An 8,265-nucleotide genomic window follows, 5' to 3' on the forward strand; every position below is an offset into this window, starting at 1 on the left:
GCATTATAAACCCCTAAATGTATATTACGCACTGGAGTGACAATTTCAGAGGTTATACCTCACTATCAGTAGACAAGATACAATTATTTCCACTTGTCTTCACTCAAAGATATTTTGATTTACATAATAAAGTATTTTTATACTCTCTTTTCCTACTTGTGCATCACAGAAGCAGACTTGATACCAGTTGCTGCTTTGCTTCTAATCCTGGTGCTGCTGGGCTTGAATGGCTGTTAGATTCATATTTAGATGTCCTAACATTTTTTCTGTGATGTTATAAGAAAGCTTTGTCCCAGCTTTAGAGATCTTCTTTGGCTCAACATAAAAAGACAGAAGAACGAATTGTATGACTTTAATCTGTCCCTCCAGAGCCAAGCATTTGGGGTGGAATGAATATTTCACTTTAGCAGGGTGCTTTTTAGAAACGAATCCTGCTACAAAGAAAATTTTTGAAATTTCCTCTACTCCACTCAACTCCCATAGGATACTTAAAATAATTACCGTGTCAGTTCTAAGTTCTAATAGGAATAGAGAGYGGAAGGAAGGAAGAGAAGAAAAAATAACATAAAATAAAACAAAACACAAAACAAAACAAAACATAGCATGAATGTGTGATGGAAAGATCATTGCATAAAAGATCTGAGGTGTCTGTACGTATGTGAGAATAAACTGTTGTCACGTAATTAGCAAAGAGAATTCTATAATTACAAAATGGTATAATTTCCAAAACAGAAGCGCTGGCTTTAATAAGAACACCAGTGTTTGATCAAGTTACTTAAAAATCTCATTTTGGAAAGTGCTGTTACAGACATGTCTGTTGTGATATTTTGCTGTCTACAGGTTTCCTTTGGACACCAGAGGTAATGTAACCCAGAGGTCAACATGGTTGTTTTGGTCATGTTTCCCTGTTTCACTTGTATTGCATTTATGAGCCCCAACCACTAGGAAAATGTTAGATATTAAAACAGAAGCCCATTGACATCCAAACAKGGGAAGTTACTGGTTAAACCCACAGGTCTCCTCTCAAACTGTTATTCAGTGAGCTTCCTTCTGATGTTTCAGGTGCTGTTTAAGAAGGGCTGCTGACGTTGGCACCAGACTTGAAATTCATAATGGATATATTATTTGGCCATATTGTAAAATAGCACCATCCATCTGACAAATGGAAAATTTTGTAATGGGTGCACTCTCAATTATAATAATTTGGAGGAGAAAGATATCAGCTGAAACTGTAGCGAGAAGGTCATTCAATGAGATTTGTGACTTCATAGTCCCTTCTCAGATTGATTTCAATCCTCCCTGACCATAATTCCTGTTTTGCTTGGAGTTTATGACAGATTTTTTTCTTTTTTTTTCTTCTCTCTGTCTTTTTTTCCCTTTTATTTTTCTTTGCTAGGAAATGTGACTATACAATGTTTTGTTTGTGGCTAGTTTATGTTAGTAACATGACAATTTCTAACATTTTGCACAATCGCTTTCAAAGTGCATCATCTCGGGGTCACTTCTTCAGGAAAAAGAAGATACATACATCAAAGCCCTGACAGTGAATATCTGCTCTGCACCAGACAAAAGGCAGAAAGGACATGGAGAAGAAACAGCAAGTGAAATAATTCTATCCAGTCTCAAAATAATCTCAAAGTCACAAAAAATACTTCCTATGCATCTTCACCAAGACTTCATATTAGTAACTGACATTATTAGACAGCTTCCCAGTAAAATTTGCAACAAATGTTSTATTCAACAGACTTTTTGCTGCTTTCAGCACCAGGTGTGCCATTCATGAGCTTTTATTCTTTTCTCTTAGAGGTACTTTCTTTTTTCTTTTCCAGAAAAACCTTTCTATGCCTCCTTTTGGAGAAGCTGTGCTTGCTCAGGGCTACTACCACTCCCACTGCCACATTCATCCTTGAGCATACCAACTGCAGCTCTACAGGGAGCCCCATATCAGACGAAGAGACAGGGATCACCCCTGTCACACGCGTGAACCTCACCCAGGTGAGACATCGCCACCACAGCGGGATTTCAGCTGCCTTCTTAAGTTAGCATGTGGTGGTGATGTCTCAGCAGTCAGACTTTAAGAAAATGGTAGCACATCTCTCYATTCCCAAAACAATGTGTCATATTGATAAGGTCAACAGGAAGGGCGTCTTCAAATACATCAGCAGCAAGAGGAGGACTAGGGAAAATGTGGGCCCRCTAMTGAATGGGGMGGGGGCCCTGGTGACAAGGGATACGGAGAAGGCAGAATTACTGAATGCYSCCTTYGCTGCAGTCTTCACTGCTAAGGGCAGCCCTCAGGMATCCTGCAGCCTGGACATGAGGAAGAAAGTCCAGAGAAGGGAAGACTTTCCTTTGGTTGAGGAGGAAAGCATTCGAGACCTTCTGGGCAGGCTAGACATCCATAAATCCATGGGMMCAGRYGGGATGCACCCACGGGTACTGAGGGGGCTAGCGGATGTTGTTGCCAGGACGCTCTCCATCATCTTTGAAAAGTCCTGGAGAACTGGAGAGGTGCCTGAGGACTGGAAGAAAGCCAATGCCACTCCAATCTTCAAGAAGGGCAAGAAGGAGGACCCAGGCAACTGTAGGTCCCTCAGCCTTACCTCCATCTCTGGAAAGGTGATGGAACAGCTCCTTCTGGATGTCATCTGCAGACATGTGGAGGAAAAGCAGGTGATCAGGAGTAGCCAGCATGGATTCACCAAGGCGAAATCCTGCTTAACCAACCTGATAGCCTTCTCAGATAGAATGACTGTGTGTACCTTGTGTGTACCAGTGGAGTTGTGTACCTTGACTTCAGCAAGGCTTTTGACACTGTCTCCCAGAACATCCTCCCAGAKAAGCTCAGGAAGTGTGGGTTAKAMGAGTGGASAGTGAGGTGGATTGAGAACTGGCTGAAAGGCAGAGCTCAGAGGGTCATCAGAAGTGGCAYAGAGTCCAGTTGGAGGCCTGTGGCCAGTGGCGTCCCCCAGGGCTCAGTACTGGGTCCCATCCTGTTCAACTTCTTCATCAATGACCTGGATGAAGGGACAGAGTGCCTCCTCAGCAAGTTTGCTGATGATACCAAGCCAGGAGGAGAGGTTGATACACCAGAGGGCTGTGCTGCCATTCAGGGAGACCTGGACAGGCTGGAGAGTTGGGCGGAGGGGAACCTCCTGAGGTTCAGCAAGGGCAAGTGCAGAGTCCTGCASCTAGGGAAAAAATTACCCTAGGTACCAGTACAAGCTGGAGGCTGACCTKCTGGAGAGCAGCTCTGCAGAGAAGGACCTGGGAGTGCTGGTAGATGACAAGTTGGCCATGAGCCAGCAATGTGCCCTTGTGGCCAAGAAAGCCAATGGTCTCCTGGGGTGCATGAGGAGGAGTGTTGCCAGCAGGTCGAGGGAGGTGATCCTGACCCTCTCCTCAGCCCTGGGGAGGCCTCATCTCGAGTCCTGCGTCCAGTTGTGGGCTCCCCAGCACAACAGAGACAGGGAGCTACTGGAGAGAGTCCAGCGTAGGGCTGCGAAGATGATCAGATGATCAGGCTGGAGCACCTGCGCTGTGAGGAACGGCTGCGAGAGCTGGGCCTGTTCAGCCTGGGGAAGAGAAGCCTGAGGGGGGATCTTATCAACGTGTACAAGTACCTGAAGGGAGGGTGTCAAGGGGACGGGGACAAACTCTTTTCAGTTGTCCCRTGTGACAGGACAAGAGGCAATGGGCAGATATTGAAGCACAGGAAGTTCCGCCTGACCGTGAGGGGGAATTTCTTCCCTGTGAGAGTGACGGAGCMCTGGCACAGGTTGCCCAGAGAGGTTGTGGAGTCTCCTTCTCTGGAGATCTTCAAGGCCCGCCTGGATGCAACCCTGTCTAACATGCTGTAGGTGACCCTGCTAAGCAGGGAGATTGGAGCAGATGATCTCCAGARGTCCCTTCCGAYCTTACTGATTCTATGATATCAAAGCTCCCTTTTCAAAGCATAACTCTGATGGAAGTCCAAGCATAAATCCTGCTTCAGMCAGCAAGCCTGATCAGCTGAATGCCATGTGAGAACAAAGAAACCAGAAAATAATCATTCCACGCTTCAGCAAAGATAACCTTATACAAAAATAGACAATTTGGATGAGTACATATGTGTGACCCCCAWAACAAGCAGTGTGTAGGCAGGAACAGCCGTTTAACATGCAGGAAAAACAAAAAAAAAACCAAAAAACAAACAAACAAAAAAAAAAAAAAACAGGTATCAGAAGATCAGAAGATGAGGGTCAGATTGCAGTTGCAAGATTAGCACGTTGTGGTAGTACAACTAGGGGACACTATTTGCTCAACACAGGTGTCCATTTAAACACCAGTGAAAGCATTTTCAATTTCACCTTCAGTAYTAACTTGCCAGGAAAAGTTTAAAAATAATTTATCTTTTACTTTGTTTTCTTTGTAACTCAGTTTTATGGATCTTAGTGAGAAGTCAGACTGATGGTTAACTAATTAAGTTAAAAATAATAATACCATTCCTGTATTGGAAATTAATAAAAAAAGATGCTGCCTTTTCCTGCTTTTTTTCTTTTTGAACTAGAATCTCCATTAGCCTATGACACCTTATTGCAGGAATATTACAATGAAGTGTGCTTTCTGTTTTTTACTCAGAAATGCATATTATCCCCTCACCTGCTTTTCGTAACTTTACAGGAAACAGGAGTCTATCTTCATGGCCCTTCTGTGGCTCATAAAGGTGCAGCTGCCATAAATCAACAAAATGGTGGCATTACAGAAGSCAGAGAGCGCTGCATGTAGCATTTTTTGCTGACCTCTTTGCAAGAGAGTCAAGTCTAGAGTTTAATGAAATGAAATCTCTTTTGAGAGAATACGAATGAGGCTGCCTCTGGAGCACAGTTCTGGGGAAATARCTTCAGCTGGCCTCCGAGAAGATTTACACCTGGGTTTTCTGTGTCAGGAGCTAAGGCAGGCTGCATGCACTACCTGGAGACCTTCTTATCACTTCTTATCTTAAAGCCAAGAGCTGCCTCTGAAATTGCTTGAAGTAAAAACATTTTAGAGACAAAAAAAGATATAAACAAATTAGACAAGAGTGCAAGATGACTATGGCTTTTCTGCAAATAAAAATGTTAGCCTACGTAGGAATTTCCTGACCATAACATGGAAAGAAATTTAAGTAATTTATTATTCACTCAAAAAAAGGCAAAGGATGCAGGAAGCTATCGTCCTCTTACTATTACTAATGATTACTGTTTGTATTGCAACAGTTCTTAAACCCTGCTTTCTAGACACAGTCTTTGGTCAGCAAACCTCACCTTTCTTRTACTCGTGTGTGAAGGACACTGAAAATTATTTTTCAGATATAGTTTTGCCTGAGGGCATTTTTGAATTTGAATTTGGGCATTTTTCCTTCGAACTATTCAGAACTCCATAGATGAGCAAACAAATTTCAGTAAATTATTTGGCTATTGCTTTAAAACAGTCAGTACAAAAATTATACTCAAAGTAATCTCAATTATTTAACTGACTGAGCTATTAAAAATGGTGTTAAAAGAATTTTGTATAAATAAAGCACTACCTTTTAACAACTAAGATCAAGCAAGTTTTTTTTCAGATGTTAGGAACACAATTACCATTTGCTAAATTAAATCTTTTGATATATATCCCAATCTGCTTAATATTAAAGAACTACTACATGACATAACCATATAAACTTTCATTTGRTTAGCTCATCTTTAAAAATGTCTTCTACTTTAATGGTTATATTAACTCTCAAATAAAAATTCACCATTGAGGATACTCTAACTTCTGAATACTAGGATTTAAAATGAAACTACCAAAACCGTGATCTCTATTAGTCTGAGAATTACCAGTGCTTCTGCAGTCCTGTAAATGGCCTGAATTCCTCTTAAGAGAATACAAGCAGAAAGGTCAATAATTATGCAAAATGAATAATGGATTTAGGATCATCACCATTTCCAGCTACCACAAAGTATTCTCTAAGTCTGCCTGCCAGGTGTCTGTTTGTTTCCCCTGTGGGTATGGCCAGGTCCTTCCAGAAAATAATGCAGTAAACAACATTGTTCAATACACAGTAAAAATACTGAGCAAAACGTTTGAAAAAAGCAAGGGCCCAAAACACAGATAAGCAGAAAAGCTGTTTACTTCTTATGTCTGGTCAGTTTTATTAATAAATAAATTATTTTCATAAAATACATTGTTATGAATAATATAAAATCATAATCTGAAAGTAATTATCTGGAAATTTTCTTTTTTGGTTGGATGAGTCACATCTATTCTGCTCTTTTTTCCCCTCAGCTGCTCAAATGCTCCAGGTTACCACAACTGTTTGAAAAATGTGAGTTTTATAGATAGAGCCACAAGTATTTAGAGAATTAAGCTCAAACTCCCAACATGCTAAAAACGCTATTACCCTGTTTCAAGGGGCAAAGTCAATACCTCGTGACTTACGTGTTAAATCTCTTTGTAGTTTGAATGATCACAGAGAACATAAGGCATCTGCTGCTTAAAATTTACCAGAAAGCTTCATCAAACATTTTAAATGAAAATATGTCCAAAGGAAGAGTGTTTCAACTGGGAGTTTATATAAGCAGAAGATTTTGCTAAGGCTATAGATTAAATTCAGTCTCCCATAATCTCCATACAGCAAGAGAGAAAATCTCTACAGTCTAGACCTACTCTCCCTTCCTAACAACTATCACCCTTAATAATCCTTCCATCCTTTCCTGGATATTTTTTTAACCTTACTGTATTCAGAAAAATGAGGAACCATGGGCAGAGCCTGCCATATGGTACCTGGAGCTCTGCCAGTGCTTCGCTTCCCTAATTTGAGATATCCTTCCTGCTATTTAAATCTTTGGTCAGTTTTAAYGGTCTTTTACCTATCCTTAACCATCAATTATAGTGCATTAGAAGATGAGTCCAAAGTACCAGTAAGAGGAGTATAGAAACTCACCAGCCACACTGCCATTTGTGTTTTATCATTGATATCAAAAATTTAAATTCAGGAATTACAAAAGAAGAAAGCAAGCTATGGTCTTTTCTGACCTGGGAATAGGACTTGAACAGTATAGGACGCACTGAAATACAACGGTAGGTTTGAAAAGGAGGGTCTTGTCCTTACACAACCGCCAAGCATTACAGGAAATGGGAGGAAAAGCTATAGTGGAGGTGGATAATGGATGATTGGAAAATGTCTTCCTGATGTGTCATGGACCCTCCTCTTGTTGGCTATAAGGTGAGGAGGGAATGAAAGGCTSTTAGAAAAATCAGGCTCTTAAAAAACCCAAGAATTCAGTCACTTTGGACTTAAAAGCCTGGAATTGTACACAGCGAGAGAAGATGCCATATCAAAGCTGAGGTACTGGAGGACACAGATACATAAAAGCTCTGGAGAATCATCCTTTTAAAAGCTAAATATGGGGGGGAGGGGAAGAGAGAAGAGAGAGAGAGAAAAAAGGAAAAAAGCAGCCTAGACTTAGCCATAGAACCAGGGTCTGGACTGTATTGCTGCATAGAAGCAAAGAGAAGTAAATACTACCTCTAAGCAGAAAATCTTATGAAATAGTGAATGAAATAATTTCTCACTTGGAAGCCGGTGCTCTAACACGGTTTGGGCATGCAGCGACGTCTGCAAGGCGAGCACCCCCAGCACATCGGTGCCAGGACGTACTGCCAGTCAGTCTGTCCCAGCAGCCTGGGACCCAGGAGGAYCATTAAGGCAGGGTTTTGCTGGGGAGCACTGGAGGCACTGCGGSAGGGTCATGAGAGCCTGGCATATCTTCTCCAGTTGTTAAGGATCTCCATGTTAACCTATAAAGCGAGCCTGTCAGTTGTGCGTGGACTAAATTCTCAGTCACAGACACCAGAAATAAGAGTCAGTAGGATTTACACAAACCGGGATGAAACAGCATGGTGTTTTCCTCAGGAGAAAGACTAATTAAGGATAACCCTGGCCTCTGCCCCTTTAGAGTCAAAGAACAATAAAACAAGCCCTAGAAATATAGCAATGACAAAAAAAAAAAGAAAGAAAAGAAAGAAAAAGAAAGAAAGAAAAAGGCTTTCAGATGATATTTTGGCTGCATGACTTTCTTTGGCTTCATGATGATGGGAACAAGCTCAGATGCAGCCAGGTCTATTTTCCATAGCCAGGAAATAAAGGTCTCAGAGCTAAAATGTCACAACGCTTCTTATTTTCAATTTTCAGGTTGTAGTCAAAAGCCGAGGCTGACATTTCATCTTGAGCTCTCATAGCTGTAGGGAAACAAAAAGGAA

General features: G+C 41.3%; 1 long non-coding RNA gene across 1 annotated transcript in view; it reads right to left on the reverse strand.

Annotated features, from left to right (window-relative positions):
• Nucleotides 1–6,225: 6,225 nt before the first annotated feature.
• LOC146601375 (uncharacterized) overlaps nucleotides 6,226–8,265 on the reverse strand; it is a 21,178-nt gene continuing 19,138 nt past the window's right edge. Inside the window, exon 4 of the long non-coding RNA XR_014896106.1 lies at nucleotides 6,226–8,244. This is a non-coding gene — a long non-coding RNA (uncharacterized LOC146601375). The remainder of the gene's footprint in view (nucleotides 8,245–8,265) is intronic.

Source organism: Rhea americana, unplaced genomic scaffold (assembly GCF_003343005.1).
Source record: "Rhea americana isolate MKP2758 unplaced genomic scaffold, rheAme1 scaffold_103, whole genome shotgun sequence".
NCBI lineage: Eukaryota > Metazoa > Chordata > Aves > Rheiformes > Rheidae > Rhea > Rhea americana.